The 17619-nt window shown below is 46.4% G+C and overlaps 1 protein-coding gene across 1 annotated transcript in view; it reads left to right on the forward strand.

Moving 5' to 3' along the window:
• LOC135820953 (death-associated protein kinase dapk-1-like) overlaps positions 1-17619 on the forward strand; it is a 311375-nt gene that overhangs the window by 152799 nt on the left and 140957 nt on the right. The gene's annotated exons all lie outside the window — the stretch shown is intronic.

Consider the following 17619-nt stretch of genomic DNA (forward strand, 5'->3'; position numbering starts at 1 on the left):
TCACTGCATTCTGAGGAGTGGAGGTGGAAATTACTACACTCGACATCGTGGCTCGTGCACGGGACACTGGAGTGACATAGAGAGTTGCAGAGTGATCATAGCAGAGGCGCTTGTTGCAGCTGAAGCAGCTCTATCCGCACTTTCGTTCGACAACAGCTGCAATTCCGAAGTTGCGATCTCCGAATAATAGTAGAGTGATTTACACTAACTGATGTCTCTTATTAACCTCTTCAGCACGCATCACGTAAATGTACGTGATCCTGGATGCTACCGGTCCACGGATCACGTACATATACGTCATACGATCTACATAACGCCGTACAGTTGTTTTTGGCTTCCGTGTACTAGTACCAGGCCTGTACCGTGGTCACGCGGAGCTAGGCCTGTTCAGGAGACGTATTACGACAAATAGACGTGGAGTTCGCCACGTATCACGGCAAGAGTAGGTTGTGCAGTGCAAAAATATACCAGAAAGAAATTTGTTAACATTTTCAACCATCGCACAAGGTAGATACAGCGCTGAGGAGATCGACCAAGTTTTAGAGCAGATCACGCTCAGTTTGGATAGCGATAATGAGCCAACCGTCTCTGAGAGCGATTTTTCGTCGGCGGATGAGTCTGTGTCTTCATCTCCGGAACGATGTGCGTCGCCAGAAATTGGCGATGCTGCTGACGATGTTGAGGTAATGGAGAACGCGGAACAGGTGGTACGGAGGACACCAGCGCTGGCGACGAGGCCATGTCCTTGAAGCCACATGTGGAAGCTGTCGAGGTTCTAGCTGCAGGTGACGAAGGAAGCGAAGGTGAGTTGGGTGCATTTACAATTTGAATTTTTCACTAATTTTGAATTTTGAAATTTCAAATATTCTTGTACTGTTGCATGCTGTTGACTATATTTTTGCAAAGGTGGGCTAACTTAGTGGTATTTTGAATTGTAGATATTTTTGTGCCCGTTCTAGCATGTCACTGTTGATGTTATGGACACCAAAGTACTGAAGTACAAATAAATATGCAACAGATATGTGAATTGATACTGAAATACACATTATCTGCATTATTGTGCTTACATGCATCCAGGCATATGGGTGAAGCAGAGTATTCCACGTACCGCACTGCCATTCACTGGCAACTCCGGTCTCCAAATGCCGCTTCCCGACGAACCAATTCCACTTGACTGCCTGAAATTGTTCCTCAATGAAGATTTCTTTGAGTATCTTGTGACGGAAACCAATCGCTATGCACGCGCAGTAATTGATGCCAACCTACATACTCTGCCGGCTCGCAGAAAATGTGTGTGTTCTATGCCAAGGGGAAACGCCGAGATGTGTGGCAGATGTGTGCTGATTGCCCGAAAAACCCAGGGTATTGTCTTGAGTGTTTCGAGACATCGCACCGAGGAAAATAGCTGTTCCACAATTGCCGAGTGGTTTCTAATCGCCAATTTGTTCGAGTTTGCGGACATGTAGCGTGACCTAAACCGATGTAAATATGTACATATTGAGGGTGAACCATGAGAATACATTATATATTTATTATTTTTTCATTCTGACTAGCAATTGTTGATACCTGTACTTAGAAGCGATACTGCATGCAGTAAACCCTGTACAGGTCCTCTCTCATTATAACGAGTCCGGTTAGTACATAAACCCCATAAGAAAATAGAAATCTGAAATCTCCTGGCAAAACGTGGTCTATACAACTGTTTACAGGTCCGGTTACAACATAATCCGTTAGTACATAAAATCCGTTATAACGACCCTTTGCCCAGGTCCCTGGAGTGCCAAACCCTCAGTATAAGATAATATTGACCATGCAGGACCAAGGCCAAAACATGTAGGATAAAGTAGAACGAGGAAACGTATGATGTCTATGTACTCGTGAATATGGACGATCCTTTGCATCCAAGGAAGAGTTATGTTGGAGATTTTCAATTATCTTATAACGAGTTGAAGCATCTGTAATTTATGTTGTATCGAGGGTAGCCCCGGTAAGTACGAAGTAGTGCCTATTTCACCTTTAGCTGCAAGTCCTCCTACAAGATAAGTCTCGTTATAAGATAACTTTTCGATGGCCCAGAGATTATCTACTAACGAGGGAGGACCTGTAATAGCTGTCCTACTTTTATAGATGTGCTGGAAATACGTAAATTTGCTGCGCTGATTTGCATTGAAATCTATGCAATAGGGTATGTTCACACCGACTTTAATGCTGAAATAGGTCATCACAATGATAAATGCACATTGTTAGGTGAAATTCACAAGCTAGAATCGAATTTTAGAAAAAAGTGAAATTTAAATAAAAACGGCCCACGGGCCGGGTACAAACCCTTGCCGTGCTAATGAGGTTAAGTAAAAATGGGGAGGCTTCCTGCAGTTTCATAAACAGTTCATAGTAGAGCCTACACACTTTCTTCCATTGACACTGCAATAGTTCAACTCATTTCACAATAATCATGCCAACGTTTCGGCAAATTGCCTTCATCAGGTTCACGATGATGTGCAAGCTCCCAAACCAGCATTGATAGAGGCCAACAACTCCCCTGTCAGTAAGAGGGTATGAGAAGCAGCGCGAAAAAGAGTTCAGCTAATAGCGCTAACATCGACTATCAGTGGAGGGGACTACAGCTGAGGTAAAAATAAAATAAAAACTTTATTCAGCGCCGAATGTCATGATAATCAGACAATAAGTGAGTGGCGATAAAAATCACAGCAATGACCACCCAGCGTTAATGTTTATCTTTGGAGCCAAATCTCTCTCTCTTCAAACATCGAAGGGGGCTCTGACGAGCCTTTGATAGGCGAAACAGCTGTCAGAAGGAAATGTTTTACCCGTGACCCCTTCGTTGTTTGAAGTTATTGGTGTGAGCAATGGCTACCGAGGGTAGCAATGGTCGGCTTTAGAGCGCATGGAGGAGGAGAGTTAGTTTCTTGTATTATTCAACAGCCGAAAGGTACCGTTCAACAGTTTATTGCTATTCTGTATACTACATTCTTTTTCATACAAACCTTCTACCCACCGGATTGACATGTAAGACATGGCTCAAGCGGGCGGCCTCGTCTCCCACGCTGCGTAGTATTCGGCTCCTTGACATACTGGGGTGGAGACTGTGCTGAACGACATAATTGATTGCGGAGACTGCCCGAGTGCTCATAAACTACTCTTACCGGCAGTTTGTACTTGCGAATGGCCCTATTTACCCTAGGGTGTACTTGGTCCGACTTAAACGGTACAGTCAACTTTGCGAATAACGACATTCGGCGGGGCATCAGAAAAGTGTCCTTATTCGCGAAGTGTCCGTATAACCGAAGTCCCATTTGAATGTATGTGAACCCATATTTTGTATAGTATGACATGTATATCAAAATGAAGCTCTTTTCTTGCTCTATGTCAAGGTGTACTTTATTGCAGTTGAAAGGAACTATAAAGTCAATAATACTATGACTCAATATTAGTGTTGAAACGATCTCACCGGATACTCGTTAGCTCGCTCGCCAGAAACTCGGCTCGTTTGTGCGGCCAGCTCGTTTGCACTAACGAACACCATACACCGTACTCCGTACACATGGCAGTACATGTCGACCGGGGAGTCGTAAAATATTTTACGACTCCCTGGTCGATCGAGAGTCCAGTCCCGCGCAAAGTGAAAATCACTCGCAGTTACAGGTGACTGTATGCCTGCACGACACTTGAGTTGTTTCAGTTGTCGTTGCAGCTTTGGTGGACTCTACTGACGTCTTGTTCCGCATCTGCTGACCTGTCGCAGGATATGCTTCGGTCACCTCTCCATTCGAGTGAAAGTAAAATAGTTACGGTCAGTTCGTTTGGAAGTTTTCTCCCGCGATGCAGCGAAGACCAGGGCTACTTGCAATCTTTGCAAAACGGTCTATTCTTACAACGGCTGCTCGACGACGGCGCTGAAAAGACATCTCGACACCAAACAGCAGTCCGAAGTGAAGCAGCAGCAACCCCAAATGCCGGCGGTGATGATTTGAACCAGCTGAAAAAAATCGAACTTAGAAAAAAAAGTATTCAAAAAATCATATTTGCCACATCATTGAAACTCGTTAGCTCGCTCGATAGCTTGCTCGTTAGTGGAACAGATCGCTCGGTTGTTATAGATACGCTCGTTTCAACACTACTCAATATGCAAGGAAATAAAGTTAAAAATATGCCTTTTTGAGCCATCTACAGGGCCAGAGACATGATGTATGATGATAACTGTACAATCATGTACAACTACATGTAGGTGTGCTGGTAAATCCAACAATTTTGAAGCAAAGGAAAAAAGGAAGAAACCCTCTCCCGTGACTTGGCTGCATTTTCTTGCATGTGTGCCTTTATCCGGGCCATCACCATGGGTTCTGTACTTCTGCATGACAGGTACATGTACTTGACTGACAGGTACTTGAAATAGCTGTCAAAAGCCCAGAAAATCGTTATTCAAGCAGTGAATATGACCTCCGGGCACTAAAAGCATGTCGCTATTCGCGAATTGTCGTTATTCAGATAGTCGCTATATCCGAAGTTAATTGTATACAGTTAGATGGTACTTTGCTCTGGGCATGGAAATTCTGTCGTTATTCGCGAATTGTCGTGATATCCGCAGTCGTTATTAGCGAAGTTGACTGTAGTTTAAGGAATGCACAGCGTGGGTTTCCTCTGCGTCGACGTCTAGGCTTCATTGCCGCTTCTCTTGCCTCTGATATGACGTTTTCTGGATAATGGTTCAGGAGTAGTTGTTGGTGTATCTTATGTTCCTTTTCAGCTAGCATCGGATGAGAGTCGCTGTGCCCTCAAGAAGTGCGACTGCGCGACGGCCAACTTGACATGAGTAGGGACTGAATATGCGTAGTCAACTAATAGACCACTGCTGCACGGCTTCTGAAATAGTCTACCGTATTTTTCCGGTTATAAGTCGACCTTTTACGACTTAAAATAGAAGGAGAAAGGGTGGGGGTCGACTTACAACCGGGATTCGACTTATAACCGGGAACTATCAGTATCTTACAAAAAATGACCTGCACTGCATGCACGAGTGCACCATGGTTATACATTTTTGCCAGTTTATTGGCCTTTTTCAAAGATTGGGACGTTTTATCCTCCAATAAGGAATGTTTACATGATTTGTTGATGTGTTAGTAGCAGGAGGTGGTTAGTAGTGCTTCTTTGGGTGAAAACTTTAAAACGCAGAATTGAGACCTCCAGATTGGGGGGTCGACTTATAACCGGGGTCGACTTACAACCGGTAAAATACGGTATATGACAATTCGCCTGACTGTTGAACAGCGATGGTGACATCCATATAGTCTAGGCAGCCCCTGTCGCAGCTCAGATCATGGGTGAACTTGATTCGAGGGTGGACGTTGTTGAATCGGCCAATCAGCTCCATAAGTCGCTGTTTTCCATGGATCCAGAGGATAATTATATCATCAATATACCTTCGATACAGAATTGGCGCAAGGGGTGAGTCCTGGAGAATTCGTGTTTCTATCGTGTGCATAAACAAAATCGCAAATGGTGGTGCAAGATTATTGCCCATAGCTACCCCATCAAGCTGGTGGTAAATTTGGCGACCGAATCTGATGTAATTGTGAGTAAGAACGAATCTGAGCAAGCTTTTGGCTTGGCAGACACCTAGGCCGAACATGTCTAGTTCTCACTCACAATTATTTCAGATTTGGTCGCCAAATTTACTACCAGCTTGATGGGGTAGCTATGGGCAATAATCTTGCACCACCATTTGCGATTTTGTTTATGCACACGATAGAAACACGAATTCTCCAGGACTCACCCCTTGCACCAATTCTGTATCGAAGGTATATTGATGATTTAATTATCCTCTGGATCCATGGAAAACAGCGACTTATGGAGCTGATTGGCCGATTTAACAACGTCCACCCTCGAATCAAGGTCACCCATGATCTGAGCTGCGACAGGGGCTGCCTAGACTACAGTCGACCTACCCTTATAATGATAACCTCTATAACGATATTACCCTTATAACGATATTTTCTGCCAAACCAAATCACTTCATTGACTTGTGTGTACAATGCCTTACCTCTATAACAATACCGCTGTAACGATATTACCCCTATGACGATATAAAATGGGCTGACCAATCGACATTTTCCATTTTATAACAATAATATCTAGCACGGATTATTATGTGGAGCTCACTATTCGGGTAGAGCAAGCTTCACTTGATACAATGTAAATTGATGGGAAATGACGAAATACAATGGGGCACCAGTGGGCACCTTGCTGTGCACAAATGTGCAGATACGTGAGTTTTGTATACTATGAAGAGTGAAAAAATGAACAAAATCCATGCATTATGACGTATGTGTATAAAATGGACCAGTTAACCCTATAACAATATTACCCTTATAACAAAATTTCTTGGTGGGACGCAAAAGTCGTTATAGGGGTAGGACGACTGTATATGGATGTCACCATCGCTGTTCAATAGTCAATCGAATTGTCATGTAGACTATTTCAGAAGCCGTGCAGCAGTGGTCTATTCGTTGACTACGCATCTTCAGTCCCTACTCATGTCAAGTTGGCCGTCGCGCAATTGCACTTCTTGAGGACATGGCGACTCTCATCCGATGCTGGCTGACAGTGAACATAAGATACACCAACAAATACTCCTGAACCATTATCCAGAAACGTCATATCAGAGGCAAGAGAAGCGGCATCGAAGCCTAGACGTCGACGCAGAGGAAACCCACGCTGTGCATTCCATAAACTACCATTTAAGTCGGATCAAGTACACCATAGGGTAAAAGGGCCATTCGCAAGTACAAACTGCCGGTAAGAGTAGTTTATGAGCACTCGGGCAGTCTCCGCAATCAATTATGTCGTTCTGTACAGTCTCCACCCCAGTATGTCAAGGAGCCGAATACTACGCAGCGTAGGAAACGAGGTGCCCGCTTGAGCCATGTCTTACATGTCAATCCGGTGGGGAGAAGGTTTGCATGAAAAATAATGTAGTATACAGAATAGATTGCAAATGGTGTACGGAATACTACGGTGGAGAGACAGAACGATCACTAGAGACCCGTCTAAAGGAACATAATGGAGAAGCACGTCGAAGGACTCGCCACAAGCCTTGGGTGACCACATGAGAAACGAGCATTCGCTCAGGAGATTGAGACTGCGAGATAGCGCCTTCACAGCAGTATCAGTTCTCGCTCGAGAAGGCGACAGAGCTAGCAGGAAATTGACGGAGGCTGTGGAGATCAGAGGTTTGGCTCCAAAGATAAACACTAACGCTGGGTGGTCATTGCTGTGATTTTTATCGCCACTCACCTATTGTCTGATTATCATGACATTCGGCGCTGAATAAAGTTTTTATTTTATTTTTACCTCAGCTGTAGTCCCCTCCACTGATAGTCGATGTTAGCGCTATTAGCTGAACTCTTTTTCGCACTGCTTCTCACACCCAGCTCTTACTGACAGGGGAGTTGTTGGCCTTTATCAATGCTGGTTTGGGAGTTTGCACATCATTGTGAACCTGATGAAGGCAATTTGCCGAAACGTTGGCATGATTATTGTGAAATTAGTTGAACTATTGCAGTGTCAATGGAAGAGAGCGTGTAGGCTCTACTATGGACTGATGTCTCTAATGTCACTATTAAAGAGTATGTCTGAGAATACCAGAAAAGGTGGGCTGGGCCATCTCTCCGATGTCGTTCAAATTTTGCAGATAAGTTTCCTTTGGGGTCTACAACAACCATGCAAAAGGACTCGTTGCATATCTGACGGATACCTTGGAACTGGGGACCGCCTCGAAAGGGGCCCAAAATACGACTGAATATTAAGTCCAAAAACGAGCGCTGGTACAGCGTACACGATTGAGCTGAGAACAAACCACCACCATGCCAACATTACCTCACCTGAGTAGTCTTCACATCACCACCACATAGAGCCTTGGCTAAATCCAGGAAAGCAATGGCCATCATCTCCAAATATCACCAAATTGCATCGCTAAAATAGCTAAATTTCAAGGGCCATAGCGGGAACCATTTACGACGTCTATTTTTCTGAACCATGCACTGCAGGACAGTGGACTATCTCCACTACCACCCAGAACATGTCTCGTAAAAAATGTTCCACGCTTTCTGGGAATAAACAAATTTGAATATTTTCACTTCACCACATTGCAACACTGCCAATTTCCTACCCCACGACGAAAAGCGCCTCCTCAAGCTCCAACAACAGGCACCGCTCCAGACGCCAGCATGCCAAACACTGCAGCGTGGTCACCTCTACCGAGTCTGACAAGAAATTTGAACTGACAACCCTTGTAACTCCAAACAACAACCAATTTTCCTTCCCTGAACGACTGGAATTTCACTAGCAGCAAAGCTCTGCAGAAGTGCAAAAAAATTAATATTGAACAAATCTCGATTTGTGCGATCGAAGCTAGGGGTGCGCGGAGTATGCTCACACGCACCCGATAATATTATGCTTTCGGGCATTTCCCGCGGAACTTCGAAAGTATTCTCTCAAAACATCGAAAAAATTCTCCAGAATCCCCCCCCCCCCCCCCCAAAGAACCCCAGCACGAGGCGTGCCTTGCGCATGCTCTCTAGCATGCAAAAATGGACGGTCAGGCACGTGATCACTGCATGCAGGATCTACAGTACATGTACAACTGTACTAGCAAGAGTACATAACCCCCGGGGGGGGGGGGGGGGGTTATGTACTCTTAGTCTTGCTACTAGATCTGCATGACTGTCCGGGTGGTGCTGCATGTACATGTAGATGTACGTGCGTCCATGGATGCGCGCTTGTTTTCTGGCAGGTCAAAATTGACAGAATTCCCCCAAAACTCTTCTGAAGGTCCATGAATCTGGCAAAAGATCGATCGAATTCCCCTAAAATTCCCAAATTTTTCTCATCCAAATTAATTATTCCGGGAATAATGGACCGTATGCGTGTTAAAACAAAATGGCGTCACGATTTATTGAAAGTGGTATAGTTGGTGGTACGAGTGTTCAAACCCATTTGAACTTCATACTGTTCGTCTTCTTTTTGACATGCTCTCTTTCCATCGTCCTTAGCTTTTGTTTGTTGAGAGCTGTTTTGGTTTTCTCCTATACCTCTGGGGGATGCCAAATGATGGTTTTGAGAGGCTGGTGATGGCTGTGAGCGAGAGTTTGCCGATCGGCGTCGTCCTCGCTATTGCGATGAAAATACTAGTTACTGAGCACCTGGCAGATATCACAACACGTCGGAGCGTCCAGGAGCAAAGGAATCTTGGGTTTTCACTGGAATCTAGTTCCTCCAGCATCGTGTAGCCCACCGTCGGTGAATGGCGGTCCAGAAAGGTCGAACCTGGTCTTCTGCAGCATCTCGCAGTCCTGCGAGGCACACTGAATACGCCTGTCATGTATTCTACAAATAAAAATCACGAACTAGTGGACTTTATAGTGATGAGTCTATCCTGTATGCTGCAAAAGACGCAGGAAATGTGACTGGTGTCCGTACACTGGACGCCAATATCATCCCAGTCTTCTCCTGCAGGATCTGTTTGACATTGACATACCGGTATGCAGTGGGTCGACATTGGCCTGGTTTGGCAGCTATCTGCCTGGGTGGATGTAGCAGGTTTGCATTGGCGCATCGTCCAGTCCGACATTTTCTTGTAACTGTGGAGTACCGGCAGGGTTTGAGAGGTTGCTCGTGCTGTGAACACATCTCTACTGCCTGTCTCGTCCTGGAAGTGCCGTCTCGCCGCTTCCTTGCTCTACAGTCACGCCGTTATTTCGCTTTGTTTCGTGGTGCAGCTCAAAACCTGCCCAAACAACTGTGAGCTCGCAACATGGTATGGACAAATTGCACCACTCATGCTGGTTAACTAAAACCGGGATAGTCGAGTAAGCGAGTTCACTCCCTGGGCCATGGCAAGATCTGTTCAGCGCGGGCTATTCCAACCTCCAAGTGCATAGTCACCGATCGATCCATGCGATGGTGGTTGACCTACAAAGAGCCAAGGTCTACGAGTACTACTATTGGATGCTGTCTACATGCAGTCAACAAAATCAAAGTACCTCAGTATGCCCCAGAATAGGGCATGTGCATCTATAGCATGACACAACAGGGGTTCTGGCGGCACCTGTCAAACAAGCAGTAGCGACTAGTGCCAGCTACCTATTGGAGGCTAGCCGCTACAGTCTGTCACTGGAGATAATTATTATGTTCACTGTTTAGACTGAGCACAATTAATGATGCCCAATCAATCTGCCCAATGCGTTTTCTGTTCCACCTAATTATAACGTCCCATCGCATCAACCTTACTACACGCACATGTCGTCACTCTAGCATGACTTGTGTTATTGTTGTTTATTTTGATTCGCACGATAAATAGAGCACAAACGTTAACTTGACCAAAGGATAAAGGCGACTGCAGATAGAGGAACACATCGAGGTACAGGTACCGGCATCAATACAGTATCAGAGAGAAACAAACAAAAATGAGAGGTACGCAGAAAAAACTCTCGTAAGCCCAATGGGAAGTGGTTGATGAGGGATGAATGCACTCTCCACGCTCATCTACACTGTTCGTGGAAATGCACACATACATACAATAATATACAACATAGCAATAGCATGCACAGAACCGAACAATTTCATGTTCACACATGCAAGCACAGACCTGAACATTAGTACCAAAAGCCGATACAGACAATATCCCCATACACACAGACGCACACACACACACACACACACACACACACACACACACACACACACACACACACACACACACACACACACACAATGTCCCATGTATGCGCCCGTGGCGAGAAAAGCACGCAAATATAAAAATGCACTGGATGTGAACCCACAGATTTTCTCTTATAGCAACGATAGCGGATCTGATTCTGAATGAAACACACACACACAATACAATCATTGAATGCCCATCCGCAGATGATGGCAGGTCCTGAAAGAACAGGCAGTGTTCCCGTAATGGGGAACAGAACTTTGAGTGGCGAGTGAGGTATACACACACACGTGCGTGCGTGGGCACACACTAAAGTATTCAGAAATAGAATCGACATTGTAGTATTCATTGGTTGGGGAATGGAAAGGAAAATAAAACATTGCTGTAGGTTATTGTTGTAAGGACACTGGGAGCATAACAGAAAGGTAAGCAACTTGCTTTGAAGCAAAGAAAGTTATTATTCCACGGATCTCAGAAGGAAGGAACGTTCCAGAATGCTGCACTGGCAACAGGCGGCCTGCATGTGCGCGGCCCCTGCAGTCGGTCCAGCTGCCGGCCTTGCAGTGCTGAAAAGAATGTGCAGTACAGCATGTCACATAGTATCGCAGCCTGGACAAATAGGCGCTGGGAAGTCCTAGTTATGTGCTCACCTACACCACGATGCACCAATCTTCTGAGCTACTTTGGCAACAACTTTTTCCACTTGAGACTCCCATGGGCTGAGCCAGTTGTTGAGGGCTGCACCAAGGTGGACGGCAATGACCGCTGATGGCAAGGCAATCCATGACACACAGTCACTAGGGCATCGTCAACATGGCGCTGAGGCTGGATCGATGAAATCAACCTTTAGGCTGTCGCGGGGTTGACAACGAGGCCGCTGTCTCGAAGCTAGTCAGTCAGCCTGGTCACCGCCATTGACGAACCAGTCGCCACCGCCAGCAGTGGCGGTAGGTTGTGACAAGTGTGGTGCAATATTTTCAGCAAATTCAGTACTTAGGATAAGATGAGTGACAAAGGGAACGTTGTGTTTGATAATATTGAAGTGAACAGGGATGATCACAAACCCTGCGCGTACTCCACCGTGAGTTACAAGAAAATTCCGGGCTGGACGACGAGCAAACGCCAACCTGCTACATCCAACCAGGCAGATGCTATTACGATAGCTGCCAAACCAGGTCAATGCCGACCTACTGCATAATGTCAATGTCAAACAGATCCTGCAGGAGAAGACTGGGGTGTTGGCGTCCAGTCACTGAGTGTACAGACACCAGTCACATTTCCTGTGTCTTTTGCAGCATACAGGCTGAGACCCATCACTGTAGAGTCCACTACTGCATGAGTTTTATTTGTACAATACATGGCAGGCGTACACGGTGTGCCTCTCAGGACTGCGAGGTGCTGCAGAAGACCAGGTTCGACCTTTCTGGACCACCATTCACTAATTAATACCTACCGTGATCCAGCTCATCTCTACGTGGACGGTGAAAGTATCCTGTTGCAAGAAGGGACAACACAGGGTGATCCCCTTGCAATGTACATGTACGCGTTGGGAATAATGCCCTTGATACGTTTGGCGGATGAGGCGGGTGCGGTGCAGTCATGGTTCGCGGACGATTCATCCGCTGCTGCTCGTCTTCGCAGACTCCGTCTATGGTGGGACATAATGGACAAGAGAGGACCGGCATATGGATATTACGTAAACCCAAAGAAATCGGTCCTTGTCGTCAAGGAAAGGTGTTACCAGGAGGCGACTGAATTGTTTCGAGACACTGGTGTAATGATAACAGACGAGGGATCACGATATCGTGGCGCAGCAATCGGAAGGGACAGCTTTCTTCAAAGCTGTATCAAAACAAAGGTGGACGAATGGTTGGGGGAACTGAAGAAGCTAGCAGTATTTGCACAAACCCAGCCGCAGGCTGCATATTCTGCGTATGTGACGGGCCTCAGGGGTAGATGAGCGTTCCTCTGTCGTACCATGAAGGTACCCGAACCCATGTTCCAACCGCTGGAGGACATTGTGAAGTCTGAACTGATTCCCGCCTTAACTTGCCGTGCACCCCCAGGCGACACCCTCCGACGGCTTATGGCTTTGCCGTGTCGTCTGGGTGGGCTCGGTTTGATTAACCCTGTGTCCCTATGCCAACAATACGACTCGTCGGTTCGGATGACCAACCCTTTGTCTCGGAGAATCTTGTCAGGGGATGGCTCCATCGGTGACTCGGTAGTGTTAATCAGATCGGCCAAGAGAGACGCCAAGGCATCTTCTCGACGTCATCAGAAACTGGAATTCGACGCGATATCGGGCAGTGCGTCGGAGTCGCTACGACATGTCATAGACGTCGCGAAGGAGAAAGGGTCGTCGAGCTGGCTGACGTGCCGTCCACTTAAGAAATATCATTTTAATTTAACAAAGGGAGAGTTTTGGGACGGACTCTGCCTCCGTTACGGATGGACACCGGCCAGGGTACCGTCACACTGCTCTTGCGGCCAAGAGGCAACTGTCGCGCATTCCCTGTCGTGCCTCTAGGGAGGGTTTCCCTCCATTAGACACAATGGTATTCGGGACGTCACGGCCCGGCTGCTGGACGAGGTGTGCACCAGTGTGTCCATCGAGCCCTTGCTGCAACCGCTGACGGGGGAGCGTCTTCGCTACCGGACTGCAAATGTGGAAGACCGTGCCCGGTTGGATGTCGCTGCCAATGGTTTGTGGGGCAGTCGTTTTGAGCGTACACTTATTGATATACGGGTTTTTAATCCTCACTCACGCTCAAATCGATCTGCACCACATACTATTGTGTATCAGCGACATGAAAAAGAAAAGAGAAGGCACTATGAGGAGCGGGTGAGGCAGGTTGAGCAAGCCTCCTTTGTTCCGGCGGTCATGTCAGCCAGTGGCGGAATGGGTCCAGCATCAACAGCACTGTACAAACGAATTGCTCATCTGTTGGCGGAGAAGAGGGGTGAGCATTACTCTCATGTTATGGCATTTGTTAGATGCAGGATTTCCTTCAGCCTTCTGAAATCCTGTATCATGTGCATTCGCGGTTGTAGGCGTTTAAATTTTGGTTTGAAATTTGCACCCTCCTGCGGAGCCCACGCTGCTTTGGCAGTGGCGGAGGCTCGCTTGCCGACGTAACCGTCGGAGATCATCATGAACAATGGACTGACTAATTATTCACTTGTCCTGTCTTTATAAATAACATGTTATTGCATATGTTCTTGGTTTAGTTTTTGGCCTTTTTCGTGCTTTGGAGTTGATAACATTTTCCTCACTATCGAAAAAAAAAAAAAAAAAAAAACATTCACCGACTACACGATGCTGGAGAAACTAGATTCCAGTGAAAACCAAAGATTCCTTTGCTCCTGGATGCTCCGACGTGTTGTGATATCTGCCAGGTGCGCAGTAACTAGTATTTTCATCGCTACAGCGAGGACGACGCCGATCGGCAAACTCTCGCTCACAGCCATCACCAGCCTCTCAAAACCATCACTTGGCATCCCCCAGAGGTACAGGAGAAAGCCAAAACAGCTTACAACAAACAAAAGCTAAGGACGATGGAAAGAGAGCATGTCAAAAAGAAGACGAACAGTATGAAGTAACATAGTTCAAATGGTTTTGAACACTCGTACCACCAACTATACCACTTTCAATAAACCGTGACGCCATTTTGTTTTAACATGAATATCGCGGATTCCCGCACCCCTAATCGAAGCACGATATTTTTGCGTCCTGAAACTGGCCGTGCGCCGACCACCGCGTGACATGGCAGATCGACGGATTTGATCGAGTTGATCGACAATCAAGATTAGAACCTAAATCTCGATGACGAAGGCTGATTAGCCACACGAATTTTGGGTACATTTACCCGAGTTGCCGGAGTTTGCAGCACGCAGCGAGGTGTGGGTTTTCCTCAGGTTCGGTGAGGAGCGAGCGTAAGTCTGCTTGTTGTAATTTTCTTGTCGAGCAACTATTTGTTTCCAAAAGGTCGACACTATAATCAGTGACAATGCAGAGCTGGTTGACCACGCAGTGTTTGGTCTCAGCACGACTTCATCGACCTAACTAAGAAGGAGGATATTTTGAAATTCAGCTTGAAAATTCCATTTCTAGGACTCGGATGACTATACTCAAAACACCAATAATGTGTTGAGCCCATCACGTTATCTGGTTGCAGGAATATAGGTCAGGTGGGAATGGAGACATTATGTCGATAGAACTCAACAGTGTTCTCATTTTTGAGCTATGTCGCTCCGGGAACAGATGTCATCCATGCGCGCTAACCAAAATTACTGTTGGCATCCTAAAAAAATGCACGAAATACACGACCAATTTACCAGACACACGAAATAGCCGTGGATGTATTTCTGCACCACAAAAGGTCGATCTCTCCGGAGTGCACCTGAAAAGCACGTGCTCAAACCCGTGGCCGAAATGTGGAATGAGTTGCCTGGAAAACAGGTTGCAGCTAGATCCCATATCGTGAAGTCCAGGGCATCGTGCCTTTTCATGGTTCACTCAAGCAGCATGCCATCATAACCGTTACATCATAGCCTCGTAAAAATCATGTTGCTGATCAACCTGATCATCTAGATTTGATTCTGATCTTGATTGTCGATCAAATCCGTCGATCTGCCATGTCACGTGGCGGTCGGCGCACGGCCAGTTTCAGGACGCAAAATATCGTGCTTCGATCGCACAAATCGAGATTTGTTCAATTTTTTGCACTTCTGCAGAGCTTTGCTGCTAGTGAAATTCGTGTCGTTCACAAAAGGAAATGGTTGTTGTTTGGAGTGACAAGGGTTGTCAGTTCAAATTTCTTGTCAGACTCAGTAGAGGGGATCTTGCTGCAGTGTTTAGCGTGCTGGCGTCTGGAGTGGTGCCTGGTGTTGGAGCTTGAGGAGGCGCTTTCCGTCGCGGGGTAGGAAATTAGCAGAGTTGCAATGTGGTGAAGTGAAAATATTCAAATTTGTTTATTTCCAGAAAACGTGGAACACTTTTTACGAGACATGTCCTGAGTGGTAGTGGAGATAGTCCACTATCCTGCAGGGCATGGGTCAGAAAAATAGATGCCGTAAATGTTTCCCGCTATGGCCGCCTGGATTGGATTGGATTTTATTCCCGTAGCTATGCAGAAGACGTTACTTGTTTGTTTGTTTGTATTCTTTATTTAGAGAGTTACTTCAGTAACGTCTGGTGCTAGCCAGGGTCCACACAGATTTAATTTGGTGTTTGTTTGTTTGTGTCACGCCTGGAGCTATCCCGTATCTGTCCCATTTCTGTCCCGTATCTGTAAGCGTGAACGGGCGATTCAGCGCCGGTCACAGGAAACGTCGGAAGACAGATCCCGTCGACTCCAGAACGCCCGTGATCGGCAGAGTCAGCGCCGGTCCCAGGAAACGTCAGGACAGACATCCCGTCGACTCCTCGCTACCTTGTCATTGGGAAGAAATTCCCGTTTGGATTTTGCGAAGTAAAACAAAGTTCAAAAAGACAAAACAACAACAACAACTCCAGAACACCCGTGATCGGCAGAGTCAGCGCCGGTCCCAGGAAACGTCAGGGCAGACATCCCGTCGAGTCCAGAACGCCCGTGATCGGCAGAGTCAGCGCCGGTCCCGTAGCTATGCAGAAGACGTTAATTCAGTAACTCATTGAAACGTTTTTGCAATACAATGATGTGCGAAGTAGCTAATCAAAGGAAAAAAAACATATCCATCAGTTCTAACAACATGCACGATGAGCTAGGCAACAAAGCATAGCGTAGGGCCCAGAGCTTCCAAGCTCTCTCGTTTATAGTGGTGACTATAACAGACAAATGCCTAATAACAATATACCCACTCGAGGGAAAGATGCAAAAAGATATGAATAATTTTAAATATAATAGACTATTGGATAGGTGCTCATGTTCGCGATAGAACGAATGGTTGAGGCAACAGACGATGGGCGCCCAACCTTTTCATAAATTTTGCATAGCTGAAAGTCATAAGTACTAGCGTGAAAATGCAAGGCATGAAGGTAACAGTTTCTTAAAACGGGCGGAGTTATCCACACAGCGAGCTAGAGGGTGTAAATCATTCCACAGCTTAGCACAATGGAATGAAGCGCCATGACGGGCAAAGGCAGTTCTGAGCACGGGCAACTTAAGACTAATATATAAAGAGTGCGTGATACAAGGCTGCGCGTTGCAAGACCATTATTTAAGCGCTCAAACATTGGACTTAATGTGACACTACAGCCTCCGACCGGACCACCTCCGACCGGACCACCTCCAGCCGGACCACCTCCGACCGGACCACCTCCAACCGGACCACCTCCGACCGGACCACCTCCGACCGACCACCTCCGACCGGACCACCTCCGACCGGACCACCTCCAACAGCGATGCTACGCGCCTGGACCAGTGCCACAACTCTTTCTGCTATCGTGCCCACGTGTGCCCCCAATGCAGTGGCAAGCACCCAGAAGCTTCTGGCCCTATGTCATCTACAGTCCGTTTCAAAAAGATTAGCAATCAGGTTTTGGTCTTAAGGGAAATTTGGACTACAACGTACATAGAATGGCTTGTTAGGACACGGCAAGTTGTTCTGTGAATGTTTCGGAACAATTGGACCAGCCGTTAAGGAGTTAGAATTTCGGCCAGGTTCCAGGCCTTTTCATGGTTTAGAATTTGCCCTGGAAGCCATTATCGATTTTTTATCAAAGCCCACGATTTTTCTCGCTCCACATATACTGGCATACACAGAGACATGGACAGCAATAGCGACAACAGACAAAGTGAAGGGTAGTTGGCCGCAGCCAGATGTGGACAACAAAGTACATAGAATGGCTTGCTAGGACACAGCAAATTGTTCTGTGAAGGTTTCGGAACAATTGGACCAGC

Source organism: Sycon ciliatum, chromosome 7, assembly GCF_964019385.1.
Source record: "Sycon ciliatum chromosome 7, ocSycCili1.1, whole genome shotgun sequence".
Lineage (NCBI taxonomy): Eukaryota > Metazoa > Porifera > Calcarea > Leucosolenida > Sycettidae > Sycon > Sycon ciliatum.